Here is a 17,962-nt window from a genome sequence, read left to right on the forward strand (position 1 = left end):
AAAGTGTGACATGATCTGGCTTGCATTTTTAACAGTATGAAGAACAGATACAGAGAAGTATAGAGATTAACTAGAAAGTTATTGCAATAATCTGGACAAGAAATGATGATGGTTTAGAACACAGTAGTAGCAGTGATATGCTATGAGATAGTTAGTTACATTTAGAATTTAAAGCCAATATAGGGATGCCTGGGTGGCTCAGTTGGTTAATCATCTGCCTTCAGCTCAGGTCATGATCCCAGGGTCCTGGGATCGATCCCTGCTCAGTGGGGAGCCTGCTTCTCCCTCTACCTGCTGGTCCCCCTGCTTATGCTCTCTCTCTAACAAATAAATAAAATCTTAAAAATAAAAATAAAGCCAATTTAATTTGTTAAAGGATGTAGAGTTTTAGAGAAAGACATCAAAGATGACTCCATCATTTTTGCCCTAAACATGTAAGAGAAATTTTTCTTCACTGAGCTGGATAATGCTATACGAAGGGTAGGATTTTTTTTTCCAGTTGAGGCCTATTTGAGTTGTTTCCAGGTTTTTTTTTTTTTTTAAAGATTTTATTTACTTATTTGAGAGAGAGAGAGAATGAGAGATAGAAAGCACGAGAGGGAAAGAGGGTCAGAGGGAGAAGCAGACTCCCTGCTGAGCAGGAAGCCCGATGTGGGACTCAATCCAGGGATTCCAGGATCATGACCTGAGCCGAAGGCAGTCGCTTAACCAACTGAGCCACCCAGGCGCCCCTGTTTCCAGGTTTTGATGATTATGAATAAAGCTGCTTTAAACACATACAGGTTTTTTGTGTGAACATAAATTTTCTTACCTTAAGATAAATATGCTAAGTGTATGTTTAACTTTAAAAGAAACTGCCAAAGAGTTTTCCAAATTGGCTATCCTATTCTGCATTCTCACCAGCAATGCATAAGAATTCCAGTTACTTGGAGTCCTCACAAGCACTTGGTATTGTCAGCTTTTTGTGGGGTGTGTGTGTGTGTGTGTGTGTGTGTGTGTGTGTGTAGTCGTGCTAATAGGTACGTAGTATTTCATTTTCATTGTAGTTTTATTTTGCATTTCCCTAATGACTAGTGATGTTGAGCATCTCTTCATGTGCTTATTGGCCATCCTCTTTGGTGAAATGATTGTTTAAATCTTTTACCATTTAAAAAATAAGGCTGTTTATTTTCTTATTTTTGCCTTTTGAGAGTTCTTTCCATACTTGGGAGTCAAGTCCTTTGTCAGATGTATGATCTGCACATATTTTCCAGGAAGGGTAGGATTGAAAGGAAACTGGGAGTTTGTTTTTAGAGAAGTTGAGTTTTTGATCCCTATCTGACATATGGGTGGGGATGTGGAATAGGCAGGGGTTCAGAGGAGAGGCCTAGGCTGGATATATAATATATAAATGGGGGAGTTATCAGCTTATAGATGATCTGTAAAGCCATATAACTAAATTAAGCCCACCTGAGGGGCAAGAGTAGCCACAGAAGGGAAGAAGTTCAAAGAGTGAGTTCTGTGAGGAGATGTAGAGAAATTAGCAAAGGATACTGAGGGGCGCCTTGGTGGCTCAGTTGTTGGGTGTCTGCCTTTGGCTAGGGTCATGATCCCAGGGTCCTGGAATCGAGCCCCACATTGGGCTCTCTGCTCAGCGGGAAGCCTGCTTCTCCCTCTCCCACTCCCCCTGCTTGTGTTCCCTCCCTCCCTATCTCTCTCTCTAATACATAAATAAAATCTTTAAAAAAAAAAAAAAAGGATGCTGAGAAGTAGTAGCCAGGGAGATAGGAGGGGGATTAAGAGAGAGGGGTGTCACATAAGCCATGTGAAAAGAAAATGGTCATAAACATAAACATAAATAATATGCTTTTTAATTTTATCACATTATATCAATTTCCTTGTTTATCTCCTTCACTACATGTCAGGTTTTTGAGGCCTGGGAATATGTCACATCCATTACTCTATCTCTGGGGCTATGGTGAGCTCAGGGCCTGCCACGTTAGACTCTTTTGACAGGAATACTTTTCCTCTTATTTATTTTGAAAAAAATTTTAAATTAGAGAAAAGTTATAAGAATAGTACCATGAACTCTGGAACTCCCTTCACCTAGATCAACAGTGTTCAGTAAACATTTTGCCAGATTTGATTTTTTTTCTCTTTCTCCCTTTAAGTTACAGATATCATGACCTATCACACCTAAGTAATTTAGCATCTATCCTCAAGAAAAAGGTAATATCTTACAAAACCACAGTATAATTACCAAATTCAGGAATCTTAGCATCGATACACTGTTATTATTAATATACAGTCCATGTGCAAATTCTTTGAATTGTTCCAGTAATGCCCTCTGTAACAATCCTCCTTCACCCTTTTCACTCAGCTCCTGTGTTCCTTTAGGCTCCGTTAATCTGCAACAGTTCCTCAGCCTTTGTCTTCTTTGACATTGACATTTTTGAAGTATGTTTTTTAGAATGTTCGCCAATTAAGATTTTTTCCAATGTTTAGATTTCCTCCATTTTAGGCAGGAAAATGCGTAAGTGATATCATCGTATACATATTAGAAATTCAGTGTTGGTTGAACCATTATTAAAGAGAGTAATTCACTAATTTCTTAAAGGACGATTATGTCAAGTCAGCAACTGAGATGGGTCTTAAATGCTACCCTGCTTGCATAGAGATAGGTAGATAGGTAGGTAGGGTGAGCTGGAGAGGGAGTGAGAGAAGAGTGAGAGACAAAGGGGTACTAACAAAAATACCTGGTCTCTGGATGAGAGATGAGAGCTTTATTTACTCACAGCAGTAACACCAGGTGGACTAACACTGTTGCATTGTCCCTCAGGCCTCACGCGCCACACAGGGAGACTCAATGAGAGCGAGGTGGCTAGGCCTACATGCAGGGAGGGATCACCCTACAGGAGAGGGACTCTGGGAGCTTATATAGGGAGGAATAACCATTCTGCCTTCCCTTTCTTTTGGAGGCGGGAGAAAAGTCTTCGCCTCTGATGTAAACTAATTCCCCTTAGAACAGAAGGGGAAGAATCTTGGATTGTTACCCTTTGGAAGCTCAATTATCTAACTTGTCTCTGAGGGAAGATAAAACCAGTTTCTTTGAAATTGCAACCTGAGTTTTCTGCTCTTTTGATGTGTAAACACATAGGCAGATAGTTCCCTAAGTCCTTCGGTAGGCATCTCTAGGGAGGAGGGAAAGTTCCTGGTCCTGGAATGTGAGGCTTTGACTCCAGGTAAGATAAGTTTTATTACCCTTTAAGTGGCAGCAAACGTCTCTGTAAGCAAGGCTATAAAGGGCAAATATTCTCATCTTCATAGTAGATCAATGCCCATGGCTCAGTGTCCTACAGGAACACAGGAATACAGGGAAAATTAATTTTCCCACAGACTATAGTGCAGAATTTCAGAATGGGCAAAATTTGTGTTTTTGTAATATATGGGCATCCTTTCTGTGCTCTCTCCCTCCCATTTAGTGCATCTTTCCTTTGACCTTTGGTGGTCTCGTGGGACTCTACCCTATCACTTCAATTTTGGGGTATGGGATGCTTTTCAAAATACTCTATGCCACAGGCTACTTTTGTCCCATGTCCCCAAATTAAAAAACTCCATACTTTTAGGGTGGTGGAGCTTAGCTAGTTGCTAAAAGGAGAGCAAACTAACTCAAAATTAGCCATCAGTGAATTATGTGCTCTTAATATTGCAGGAGATGGCCCCCGCCCCCGCCAGGGTACTGGTACCTATCACACAGAGGCGGAAGCATTGAAAGAATGAGGGTGAGGCGAATTTTGTGAAAGCACATCTTGTGACTTGGAAAATACCATATAAATGAATGTCCGTTTGTGTAATAATTATTACTAATGCTACTACACTAAGGCCTGGGTACAGGAAGACACTATTTTCATTAGTGGCTTGTGTTGACTTCCCCCACTTTCCTGCATAGGCCTTCATTTTCCTACTTTCTGTCTCATGGCCACAAGACTCTGGTTGCTGCACCTCCAGACCCATTTCTGTACATTCCTGGCAGAAAGAAGGATGTGAAGTAAGGGGCGAATTGGACAAAATAAGCTTTCTCTTTTTATTCAGAAAGGGACACTATCCCCAGAAACTATTACCTTCATCTTATTTCGAAAACTGTCACGACCAGCCCAGACGCCAAGGAGGATGGGCACACAGCTACTTAACAAATGAAATAGGTGCTCTGTTAAGAAGAGTTGGGCAGGGTGGGGTGGATCTTGTTTGAATAGGCAACTAGCAATGTTAGCCCAATACAGCAGTATTACTTGTAGGAATTTATCCTACAGTTATACTCACCGTTGCAGGATCTGTTGGTGCCCCCGGCATCCCTGCTACCATTTTGGTGTGCCTATTCCTTCCCACCCCTCCCCCACACTCCCCAGCTGTGGGAGCTGCTGGGAATGGCTCCCACCTACAACCCCAGAGGACTGCCCTTGGATGATTAGAGCCACCTGAACTTTAAAGTGCCTGGAGTTATGTGCTGATCTCCCATACCTCCCCACCCCACCCCCACCCGGAAGTAGCCAGTGACTATTTGGGTGTTAGAAGGTGGAGGGAGGGACTCAAAAGTATTCTCCTGACTGAGAATGCACTTTGAGACTGAAAAACGAAGCAAGCCACTCCATACCATGTACACAGAGTATTATTCAGCATGACTAACTTACTGACGGAGGAGATCAGGCGGGCAAGGATCCAGGCACCACACAGCCATTCTCTGCCCAGTTTGGACCTTAACCCACAGCTTTTTTAGGGTGAAAGGATCACTGTGGTGAGGTCAAAGGGTAGTTATCTAAAGTGGGGCCTTCTGTTGGCCAGTCATCTCTATTAGTTATCTAAAGTGACACCTCCTGCCGGCTAATTTAGGTAAGATCAGAGCAAACCTTCCCTGTATTCTCATCGTACATTAACCTCCAGGGGGCCTGGAATGCATCGTCCCGAGGGAGGTCACTGTGAAGGCATGAAGAAGATGGAGGGCCAAAGACGGTCAGTGTTGTCAGCATTCCTACAGCAAGGGTACAAATGTTCTGGTCCCCAGCCTAAGTGCAGATAGAAACTGCTTGCAGTTTATGCTTTAGAGCTCCCTATAGAAACAGACTGAATCCAGTCTTCATCTGAAACCACATTCTTGCTCGACTTCCTCCCCTTCCTTGTCCTACTTCCCTCACTCTTAGGTTCCTGAGAGTGTTCTCCTAACAAATACTTGCATGAGAATCTCCACCAGAATCTCTGCTTCTAGAGAGACAGGGCTAAGATACTCACACATACGTGAAATGACGCATCCAGGATTGTCCATTGCTTTGTTATTTGTAATAGGAAAAGACTCTTAACAAGCTAAATATCCGTCACAAGCACACTGGTTAAATAAAGTACGGTAACATATATAATTGAGTACTTACCATGCAGTTGTTAAAAAGAATGAGACAGCTAAACTCATAACATTGGTTCCTCTGGGAAAGAAACTGGGGGTTGAGGAACAGGGTAAGAAGTAAACATTTCACTGTACTGTTTGTTCCTTTTGAATATGGAACCATTTGGATATATTGCATATTTTAAAAAGCAAAATTAACATTAAAAATTAATGTGTACTAAGCAAGCAAATTTGATACTTAAGTGAAAACTCCCAAGTATCTATTTAACATTTATTAAATGACTATAAAATAGGAGTACCAAAAACTATTATTGACTGAGAGATTACTCTGTGGCCTATGTCTACTCCTTTTATATCTATCTATATATATATGATAAAAGACATTTCTCAAAGTCTTCTACACCCTGTCACCACTGTAATCTGGCTCTGTGCTCTCTGCTAATATAACTCTTACCGAGGTTATCAATGATCCCCTTGTCTTTAAATCCAGTGGCTGTTTTTCACTCCTCATTTTTGTTGTCTCTCAGCAGCAGTCTATAGCCATATGCTTCCTGATTTTCTGCCTACACACACTCTTTTCTTCCTAGTCTCCTTGATCAGTTTGTCCCCTCTGCCATCTTTAAATGTCCAAGTTTCTCAAGACTCAGACTTAGGCTGCCTTCCATTCTTATTTCATGCTTTCTTCACAGGTGTTACTATCTACATTTGTGGCTTCAGTGACCATCGATGGACAAATGCATCCCCAGTTTTATAAAATCTCCTCTGAGCTCCCGTTTTCAACTGCATATTTACCATTTCCATTTGGATGTCCCAGTGAATGGCACCACCATTCACCCAACTTCTCCTTTCAGGAGCCTAGAGATCATCTTTCTCTTTTAATGCTCATACCCAATCAACCACCAAAGCCAATCAATTCTGACTTTTAAATATCTCTCTAATCTGTTCATTTCCCTCCATCTATACTGTCGCCACCCTCTTGTAGCTGCTTTGTAGGCTCTCACCGGGATTAGTGCAAATGGTCTCTTACTTGCCTTTCTGCTTTTGATCCTGGTTTCTTCTATTGCATTCACCATGCTACTACCCAGAAAAATCATTTCAACATATAAATGTAATATAACTCCCTTCAATAAAACTTTGCATTGGATTTTTGGTGCATTTCAAATAAAATCTAAATTTCTCACCAAGGACTCTAATGATCTGAGCTATGCCTACATCTTCAATCTTGTTTCAAAACATTCTCACTTTGGCTCCCTTAGGGTTCTGTCCTCAATACTGGCTCTTTATTATCTCATCTCCTTTTCTTGTTTCACATTTTTAACGTTATTCTTCCTGCTTTCCTGTGTTTGGCTTTTTCTCAATGTTCAAGTCTCAGATCAAGTGTCACTTCCTCAAAAAGTCTTCTCCCACCATGCATCTTAAGTATCCTCATCCTGTTTTATGTCATAGAAGAAATTATTTATTTTCTTCTTTCTTTCTTTCTTTATTTTTTTATAGTTTTGTGTTTTTTTTTTAAGATTTTATTTATTTATTTGACGGAGAGACACAGTGAGAGAAGGAACACAAGCATGGGGACTGGGAGAGGGAGAAACAGGGAGCCTGATGCGGGGCTCGATCCCAAGACCCCGGGATCATGACCTGAGCCGAAGGCAGACGCTTAATGACTGAGCCACACCACAATAGGTTATTACACTCATTTATACATGCATATACATACATGCAGTTATATATTAAATATGTATTTATTTATGAGTTTATTATCCATTTCTAATACCATCTCTATCCCAAATGTCCACCCCATCAGGGCAGAGACTTTGTCAGTTTTATTCACCAATATATTCTTTTTAGCTAGAAGAATGCCTGGCATGTAGTAAGAAATTAATAACCATTTGTGAAAAGACTTTCACATCACTTTTCTTATGTTTTTGCCCTCTGGTGACACTGGCTTTATTTGAGGTCTTAAAAAAATGCAGTGTAACTTTCTCTCTGAGTACCTTAGCATCTCCTATTTGCTTTGCCTGGAAAGCTTCCTGCCACCATATATTTAGTTACCAGCTACCTATTTTTCAGGTCTTAGTGTACATGTTATTTCCTTAGCTTTATTATCCTAGATATTCTAGACAAGATGAGGTCAGTATTATATAATCTCCTAATACCTGTATTTTTCCTTCATAGCACTTATGGAAATTTGTAATTATATTTATTTTTTGGTCTGTTTCCTATAGAAGAGAGATCAGCGGGGCACCTGGGTGGTGGCTCAGTCGGTTAAGGGGCTGCCTTTGGCTCAGGTCCTGGGATTGAGTCCCACATTGGGCTCCTTGCTTAGTGGGGAGCCTGCTTCTCTCTCTGCCTGCTGCTCCCCCCTGCTTGTGCTCTCTCTCTCTGACAAATAAATAAATAAAAACTTAAAAAAAAAGAGAGAGAGAGATCAGCAAGCAATGGCACTTGCCATGCCAAGTCTAGCCCCCAATGTATTCTGTAAGTTAAGTTTATTGGAACACAGCAACACCCATTCATTTATGTATTGCTTGTATGGGTCCTAAAATATTTACATTCTGATCCTCTACAGAAGAAGTTTGCTGACATCTGTAGCAGACTAGACTATAATCTCTTCTAAGGCAAAGATACTGTTTTACTTATATCTTCCTAGAACACCAATAAATATTAGAGGACCCCAGTAAAAACAAATTAAAGTAAATAAATGGTAATCACTCTGCTAAGTACTTTATGTATATTATTTTATTTGTTTGTTTGTTTGTTTATTTATTAAAGATTTTATTTGACAGAGAGAGAGAGAGAGATCACAAGTAGGCAGACAGGCAGGCAGAGAGGAGGGAGAAGCAGGCTCCCTGCTGAGCACAGAGCCAGATTCAGGGCTCAATCCCAGGATGCTGGGATCATGACCTGAGCTGAAGGCAGATGCTTAACCAACTGAGCCACCCAGGCACACCTATATTATCTTATTTTAATCTTCACAACTTTATGAAATAATTGGTATTATCTACAATTTACAGATGATGAAACTAAGGCCGAGAGCCATCAGTGAGTGCCCTAAGATCATACAGTTGATATGTAGCAAACCAAAATTTGAACCTAAATTTAAAACTTTTTACTTCTATAAATTTTATTTAGAAATAATTAATTGATACTAAAACTAGTCAGTAAAAGTTTAATAAGGGACAGTATATCATTACACAAATTACTGATTAATTACAAAAGAAAAACAGTGACTTTACAGTGGAAACACCAGTTGATCAAGGTTAACATCACCAATAATGGAGTAAACTGATATTATTTCCTCCCGATATAATATAGTGAAAAGGTCATAACATCTCTTATACAATGTTAATGCCAAAAACACATGATCTGAGTCTAATTACTAGGAGATATCAGACAAATTGAGGGTTAGTCTACAAAATTCAAAATGTCAAATAGTTCAAAAGACAAAATTCAAAAATGTCAATGTCATGAAAGACAAAGAAAAGCTAAGGAACTGTTCCGGATTAAAGGAGACTAAAGAGATATGACAACTAAATGCAACACATGATCCCAAATTGGGTCCTAGACTAGAGAATCTTTTCTTTTTCTATAAAGGACATCACTGGGACAACTGATGAATTTATGTTAGAAATAGTGGAGGATGACATAGAGCTACAGATTCATTGGTAGCTTCTCCTGAAAAGAGGTGAAGACTGTTTCCCCACTGTGTAAGTCAGGGATCTCCAGAAAAACAGAACCAATAGGACATATATGGAAATAGATCTAGATATACAGATGAGAGGAATTGGCTCATTAGATTACAGAGGCCAAGAAGTCCCACGGTCTGCCATCTGCAAGCTGAAGAACTAAGAAAGCCAGTGAGTAGTGTAAGTTAGTCTAACTCTGAATCTCTGAGAATCAGGGGACAAATGGTATGAGTCCTAGTCTGAGTCTGAACCCCTGAGAACCAGGAGTGCCAACATCTGAGGGCAGGAGAAGATGGCTGTCTCAGCTCAAGCAGATGGAATGAATTTATCTCTTCTTTCTATTCTACTCAGGCCCTTGAGGAACTGGAAGATGCCCACTCACACTGGTGAGGGTGATCTTTATTCAGTCTACTGATTCAAATGCTAAACTCCCAGAGACATCCTCACAGACACACTCAGAACTAATGTTTTACCAGCTGTCTGGGCATCCCCTTATCCCAGTCAAGTGGACACATAAAATTAACTATTATGCCTACCTCTTGAATCTAGGACTGGTCTAATGACTTACTTTGTCCAATAAAATGTAGAAGCAGTATTACAGATTTTTGAATGGTAGCCTCCAAAGGTCTTATGCTTCTGCTCTTAACTTTTTTATAATGCTGCCCTGAGACTACTATTTAATAAGCTCAGTCTGGACTACTGGAGGATAAGGCCATAAACTGAGGAATGCTAGTTGATAGCCAGCACAAGTCCCGGGTGTGTGAGTGAGACTTGGAGAGATTACTGTAGCCACACGAGTGATTCCAGGAAAGATCAGGAGAAGAACCACCCAGTTGACAAACTGCAATCCACAGAAATTATGAACAATACATTTTAGGTTTTAGGTTACTGGTTTTGGGGGTGGTTTGTAATGCAACAAAGGCTACCTGAAACAGATATGTCTGAGATCAATTGGCTGCTTGGGCAAGGGCTCATGAGGTGAAATTGTTAATTAGAGTCATCAATGTACAGTCTGGATCTCAGCTCACAGATGTGAACATTTAAACTTGTCAATAAATCCAGAATTGATCAGACTTCGTGAATACCCTGATAACTAAACTCAGAAGAAACTGTATAAGCCAGGACATGTATCTATCAGAAAAATTTATAGTGGAAATTATATATTTTTTCATGTCCTCTGTTTAGGTGACTGGGAAGCATTTAACAATCAGTTTACTTAGGGGAGAATGGAATTAGAGCAACAGGAAGTATATCATTTATCCAAACTATGAAAGTCTTGATCCAAACTATAATGAGTAAAGTAAACCAACCTTATCCTTCAAGAGTTATAACTATGGCACAATCAGAGTATATGTGTCCACCATAATCAATTTCTCTGGATTCACAATAGTAATTATGTAATCAGTGCCAAAACCTTGCTCTTTTGCTATCATTTAATTATCTCCTCTAACATTTGCTTTTACTGAAAAATTTCTTTAGACAGTGTAAAGTTGATATTTTATCAGTGTTGGGTACAATTACATTCTAGTCCTTTCTCAATGTTAATATATCCCAATCGCCTTAATGGATCTTATGTGTTTACAGGTATTCTTATTTCCTAGGTATTTCTCATTTGTCTTTTGACTTTGTTAATAAATTCTTGACTTATGCCCTGTATCATTTTTTTTAGTAATCAAGTTTATAATTTAAAAAGATCTCTTCTGGGTTCTGTGTCATACTTGGAAGGCCAAGGTCCTCAGAGATACACCTCTGATGGTTGGAGAAAAAAAACAAAAATAACTTTCATCACAGGATCAGCACTTCAGGAGTAGGCTAGTTGACCTGGTAACGGAACACATGACATGACAATTATATCTCAGTAAAGCTGGAATATAGATAGACACATAGATGGATAGATAGACAGATAGATGAACAGTTAGATAAGAAGAGCTCCTGAAGACAATAAACAGCAAGAAATTGAACTTGAAGAAAAATCTTCCTCGTTCCTGATCTGGGAAGCAATTTTTTGGTTCCTAATAGAGGATTGTCTCACAAGTTTTTGTTTTGTTGTATTTTCATGAAGTTAGGGAGTTGCTACTCGGTTCTGTGTGATCAGGTTTCAGATACATACCTGGTATACTTACAAGAGAGATTATTGTCAGAAGGGTTTATTTTTACACATAAAGCAAAAGAAAACAACATAGGAATTTTCTTATTTTACTTACTGCCACTTAATTTATTGTTTATTTGTGTTTAAACAGGAAAGAAGGACTTTTTTTGAAAAGTAAATTATTTCTATTTCAGAGACAATTTAGATAACTCTATGTGTTCTGGGTAACAGCCTCAAATTTTTGTCCTATTATAAATATACACAAATCAACTTAAGTTTATATTCCCTGGCTGTGACCCAAATCTATTATCTTTTAACCCAATGATCCATTATCTCTTGTCATAGCAAAGTAAAATTTGTCTGACCTGACAGAAAAGCATATGTAAATATACAATTGTGTAAAAAAGAATAAGGCGGCATTTAGGGTATATTTGCTCATATTGCCATAAATTTGTAGAGAGTAATATTCTAGTGATACTTCCTTTATTGTCACATTTATAAATATGTGACCAGTGTGGAAAAGTAAAGCTATGTGCTTCTTTTTAAATTGTTATTATAAGATCTTATTTATGCCATTAAAATTGGTCTCCATAGATCTGCTTTTAGCTTATAACACTAACTATCGAAAATCCAGAGCTTGGCTTTATCAATGCAAGCCTTTCTAATTAACAAAAGATAGCTCAGAAAGAGATAAATGGTATGCTTCTATTCCCATAGCACAGAGGAAGAGATATCTTTCTGTGACATAAAATTTGTTCAAAATATTTGCATTTAAATGTTAAATGGTGGATATCCACAAAAATACTGATATTTTCTGTGCAAAATGGAGATGGTGTAACTTCATAAGTATTTTCAGCATGTTCTATTTCTTGTTATTATAAAGCTGTCCCTAATTTGTTTTCTATTTACCGAAACTTTTTTTATTGAAGTATAGTAGTTGACATACAATATTACATTGGTCTCAGGTGTACAGCATAGTGACTCAAGTTTATACATTATGCTGTGCTCACCACAGGTACAGCTACCATCTATCACCATACAGTGCTATTATAATACCACTGACTCTGTTCCCTATGCTGCACCTGTATCTTTAATCCCTGTAGCTTATTCATTTCATAACTGGAAGCCTCCTACTCTCCTTCAGCCCTTTTGCTTATTCCACCACCCCACTTCCTATGGAAACCATCAGCTTGTTTTCTGTATTTATGGATCTGTTTCTGCTTTTTGTTTGTCTATTTGTTTGATTTGTTTTTTAGATTCCATATAAAGTAGAATCACATGAGTGAAATCATATGGTGTTTGTCTTTCTCTGTTTGCCTTATTTCATTGAGCATCATACTCTCTAGCTCCATCCATGTTGTCACAAATGGCAAGATCTCATCCTTTTTATGGCTGAGTAATATTCCATTGTGTGTGTGTGTGTGTGTGTGTGTGTGTGTGTGTGTGTGTGTGTGTATTCCACATCTTCTTTATCCATTCATCTATGGATGGACATTTGGATTGCTTCCATATCTTGGCTATTGTAAATAATGGTGCAATAAACATGAGGGTGCATATTTCTTTTCAAATTAGTAGTTTCATTTTTAACGGGTAATGCCCATTAGTGATATTACTGGATCATGTAGTATTTCTATTTTTGATGTTTTGAGGAATCTCCATACTGTTTTCCATAGTTACTATACCAATTTACATTCCCACCAACAGTATACAAGGTTTCCTTTTCCTCCACATCCTCACCAGCACTTGTTTCTTGTGTTTTCGATTTTAGTCATTCTAACAGGTGGTAAGGTGATATCTCCTGGCGGTTTTGATTTGCATTTTCCTGATGATGAGTGATGTTGAACATCTTTTCAAGCATCTGTTGGCTATCTGTATGTCTTCTTTGGAGAAATGTCTATTCAGGTCCTCTGCCCACTTTTAATCAGATTATTTTTGGGTTTTTTGGTGTTGAATTGTATAAGTTTGGTCCCAGAGTTTGGCCAACGGTTGGTACCGTGACTCTGGATACTTCCAGAAATAAGCAGATGTGCTGTGTGAGCTCCTTCCTTGATCCTCTTCTTTTTCATGCATGATGGGGGAAAAAAAGCCCGTGATTTTGCTAGATTTGTTATTTTAACAAAGTGTGAGTCCTATATAGTTAAAATTAACAACTAGCAATACTTTGGATATTAACCTGTTATCAGACAGATCATTTGCAAATATCTTCCTTGGAAGTATAATTTTTTTTAGGATTTATTTGCTTATTTTAGGGAGAGAGAGAGAGAGAGAGAACTTGCAAGAGTGGGAGGGGTGGGGGGGTAGATTTCCAGGCAGACAATGAGCTCAGCGTGGAGCCAGTTGTAGGGCTCGAGCTCGTGACCCTGAGATCACAACCTGAGCCAAAAATAGGAGTTAGATGCTTAACTGACTGCACCACCCAGGCACCCTGGAAGTATAATTTTTTAAAAAAAGAGTCTTGTAAAACTATTAAAACTTAGACATTTTGTTGCTTAAAATGTCCTTAAAAATAACCTTCAGAGAAATTCTTGTGCTTTGAGAGTCCCAAGAACATACTAGTTTGAAGATTTGTTAAGAGGACTCATTTAACTAAACAGGTTATAATCATGGCTTAATTTTATACAGCATAAGATACAAAATAGGATCAGCAGAAAAAAAGATATGCCTAGGTGAAGACCAGAGAGATTAGGCACAGACTTCCAGTTCTTCCCTACGTGTCAGTCACACTGTAGTGCTTTCGGTCTAGTAGCAAATTATAGGAATGTGTATAAGACACCTCTGCCCAGGTAAGCCCTCTTAGGTCTCAGGGCCCAGAATTCTTACAGGAATCTGCTCATGTAGGCACATTCCTCCTATGTGACCACTCACGGTGCAGACCTCAAACCAGAAGGCAGACGCACATGATAAATCTTGACGTGCATGTTAAACAAGACTAAAAGTCAGATATATCTTGTCTTAAAGCATTCAGAGGACAAGTGACTATGCTAACTCCAAGGGCTTAGCTCCCTTCTTCCTTGAAGTTTATGATTCTGACTTGCTTTACTTGATAATTTGTTGCCTTGTTAGTAATGTTGCAATTGACATCTCTATGTGTATAAATAGTAAAATTCTTATAAGATTGCTCTGCAAATCAGAAGATCATTTGTTCCTCTTTTCTTTCATGCATGATAGGGGAAAAAGCCTATGACTTAGCTAGATTTTTTATTTTAACAAACTATGAGTCTATCTATCTAGTTAAAATTAACAACTAGCAAGAGATTCTAGCAGCATATAATTTTAAAATATTTTATTATGAAAGTAATATATGATTGTAAGCTCTTCATAATATACAGTGCAGTATAATAATAGCATGTTTTTGTTAGTCTAGAAATAATGAATTGAAGGTTCCAATAATTCCCATAGAACTTACCCATTTAAAGTATACAATTCAGGGGGTGCCTGGGTGGCTCAGGCATTGAGTGTCTGCCTTCAGCTCAAGTCTTGATCCCACGGTCCTGGGATCGAGCCCCGCATCCGGCTCGCTGTTCGGCAGGAAGCCTGTTTCTCCCTCTCCGACTCCCCCTGCTTGTGTTCCCTCTCTCTTATTTATAAATAAATAAAACCTTAAAAAATATACAATTCAATGGTTTTGGTGTATTCATAAAATTATGCAAACATCACTAAAATTTTAGAACATTTTCATTACCCCATCACTCCCATTTCTACTCAAATCATAAACTCTAGGCAACCACCAATCTGCTTTCTGTCTACATGGGGTTACATATTTCAGACATTTCATATAATTCATATATGAGCAAAGCAGTCATTTGTTACTAGCTTCTTTCACTTAGCATGTTTCAAGGTTCATCCATGTCATAACATGCATCAGTACTTTATTTCCTTTTATTGCTGAATAATATTCCATTGTATAATTATATCACATTTAATTTATCCATTTATCAGTTGATAGATATTTGTTTCTACTTTTTGCCTTTGATGAATAGTGCTGCTCTGAACATTCAGGTACAGGTTTTTGTTTGAACATATTTTCATTTCTCTTGGGTATATAGCTATGAGTGATTTGCTGGGTCAGATGATAGCTCCATGTTTAACATTTTGAGGAACTTCTAAACTCTTCCTTCCAGCACTGTATGAGGGTTCCTACTTTTTCACATCCTCCCCAACACTTGTTATTATTTGTCTTTTCATGATTGTTATACGAGGTGGATTTTTCTCTTTCATACTTCCAGATATACTCTCTAGTGAAAAATCAGTAATTACCATCTTGAGGCTCTCCTAAACTCTGAGAAAGGATAGTGTTCTGACAGAATAATTTCTTTTTTTATTTTTATTTTTATTGTTTTTTAAAGATTTTATTTATTTATTTGACACAGAGAAAGAGGGAGAGAGCATGCACAAGCAGGAGTGGCAGGCAGGGGAGAAGCAGGCTCAATCCCAAGACCCCGGGTCATGACCTGAGTGGAAGGCAGACGCTTAACCATCTGAGCCACCCAGGCGCCCCTGACAGAATAGTTTCTTATCACTCAACTCTTCTGTTCAGTTTTTAGTTGGAAATATTGCATTATATAATTGTTAAAGTCAAATGATTTCTAAATTTACGTACTACCAGGAAGTGGTGAATTTACCATTACTGGACATATTTAAACAGCAGTGGAATGATTAGTTAGCAGAGACATTTCAAAGGCAATATATACATGGGTTGGAATAGATGGTGTTTTGGGGGCTCCAGGATCACCCCAAGTTTGGTGATTTTTACAAGACTCAATACCAAGTTAAAATCACAGCTAAAGTTTAGCACAACATAGGCTACAGAGCAAAAGCAGTAGAAAAATATCATGCATCAGGTGGTGTTTAGAGAGGTCTAACACATATTGTAAGTCCTTCCTAATCGGAAGCCACACAGGATATGTTTTATCTCTAGAAGCAAACTACAGGGACATAGGTGGGATGTCTTTGCTCAGAGAAGCTCATTCAGGATTCAGAGTATGAGGCTTTTATGGAGGACTGGTCACATAGGCATATCCTGCTGTGCCACCATGGTAGCAACCAAAACTCAGGACTTCAACAATGAAACCAGGTGTACATCATCAATCTGGATGTTGTGCAAAGCAAATTGATAAACTGGTATGGCACTGTGTATTGCTCTGGATGACACAATATAATCACCAGTTAGTTATGTAAAGAACACTCTGAGGACCACATTGCTGTGGGCTGGCCAAGGGTCAACCGTAGTTCAAGGCTGCCTTGGAGATGTGAGGACCGAGTGACTAGACCTGATGTGTCGGCTTACCTCATGGATGGACTCTTAAAGAGAGTTTTTATCATTCTGGAATCTTTATTAATAAGATTCACACACTAAAATTCAATATGCCCAAAGAATGGAGAACAAATTTATTGAGGAGAAAACAGATTGCAAAGAAAATAATAAGGAAGTGACTGGAATCAATCACATAAATATTAAAGGTTACAAATCAGTTTTAACCTATTTGCTTAGGAAAAAGAGTGGTAAGTAGAACTTGGATATTAATATTGTGGTATTTATTTTTTATTTTTAAAAAATTTTTATTTTTAAGATTTTGTTTATTTATTTGACACAGAGAGACAGAGGGAACACAAGCAGGGGGAGTGGGAGAGGGAGAAGCAGGCTCCCCGTTGAGTGGGGAGCCTGACACAGGGCTTGACGTGGGGCTGAATCCCAGGACCCTGGGATCATGACCTGAGCCTAAGGCAGACGCTTAACGACTGAGCCACCCAGGCGCCCCTTAAAAGTTTTTATTTTCATTCCAGTTAGTTAACATACAGTGTTATATTAGTTTCAGGTGTACATATGGTATTTATTTTTAATTTGGGAAGACATATTAAGTCTATTCTATCTTCTGCAGTAAGAAGTCTAACTTCTTCTATCTTGGTGATAGAATGAACCAGTAGGAGCCCAGCCCATAGGCATGCAGGAATAAGAGAAAAGAGCATGTAATCAGTGTCAGAAGGGGGAAACAGAAATTATAGGTATCAAAAGATTAAGTGTGGACCAGAGAGCAAGGTCACACTGGCCCTTTTAGGAAAGGGAAGTTTAAACAGCTAAGAGTGGAACTGCAGTGTAGATGAGGAAGTGAAAATGCTTAGGAGAGGAAAAGAGTAGAAGTAGAAAGGGAAATGGGCCCACAAGTGTTGTTTTTTATTTCTCTTCCTTTTTCTTCCTTCTTCTTTTCTCTCAGCAAAGATTTACAGAGGACATATCAAATGGGCACTAAGAGCACTTGAAATGTGTCCTGAACGAGGGATTTCCAAATCAGCCTGAGTCACATGTGTCTAGATGTTTTCCTAATGTGCATTAAACCCCTGTTTGTTGAATTTGCACGAAGGGCTCTTAAAGGAAAGACCATTTACGGGGAAAGCGTGGATAGGCAATAGGTTGATTTTATAGCTTTGGGGAAGCCTGAATGTTGGGATTTTGACTCTTTGTTAACGTAAGGGTGGTGGAATTTATGATGTGCTGTTTAAAATCTGAATCTCCCCTGGCAAACCCCAAGGTCACTTGCTTTACTGACGGTTTTCAACCAGCCTAACCAGTTAGATCACCTGACTTGATTATGTGACCCGAAGGAAAAAAACCCTACTGGAAACTTCTGCTTTAGCCTCTCCTGAAGCCAAGATTCCTTGTCCATATCTTGATGGTTTAAACTGGGGAGAAAGCTTATCCCACCCTGAGTTTAAGGACCCAGGGGAGCTTGTGTTTATTGTTTTGAACTACTAAATTTTTGAGGTAATTTCTATGTAGTAATAGATAAATAGCTAATTGATCAAGGCATGAGTTGGTCATTT

The sequence above is a fragment of the Eumetopias jubatus genome, unplaced genomic scaffold (assembly GCF_037043125.1).
Source record: "Eumetopias jubatus isolate StellerSeaLion01/CBP00866 unplaced genomic scaffold, mEumJub1_p1.0 scaffold_8, whole genome shotgun sequence".
In the NCBI taxonomy this organism is placed as follows: Eukaryota; Metazoa; Chordata; class Mammalia; order Carnivora; family Otariidae; genus Eumetopias; species Eumetopias jubatus.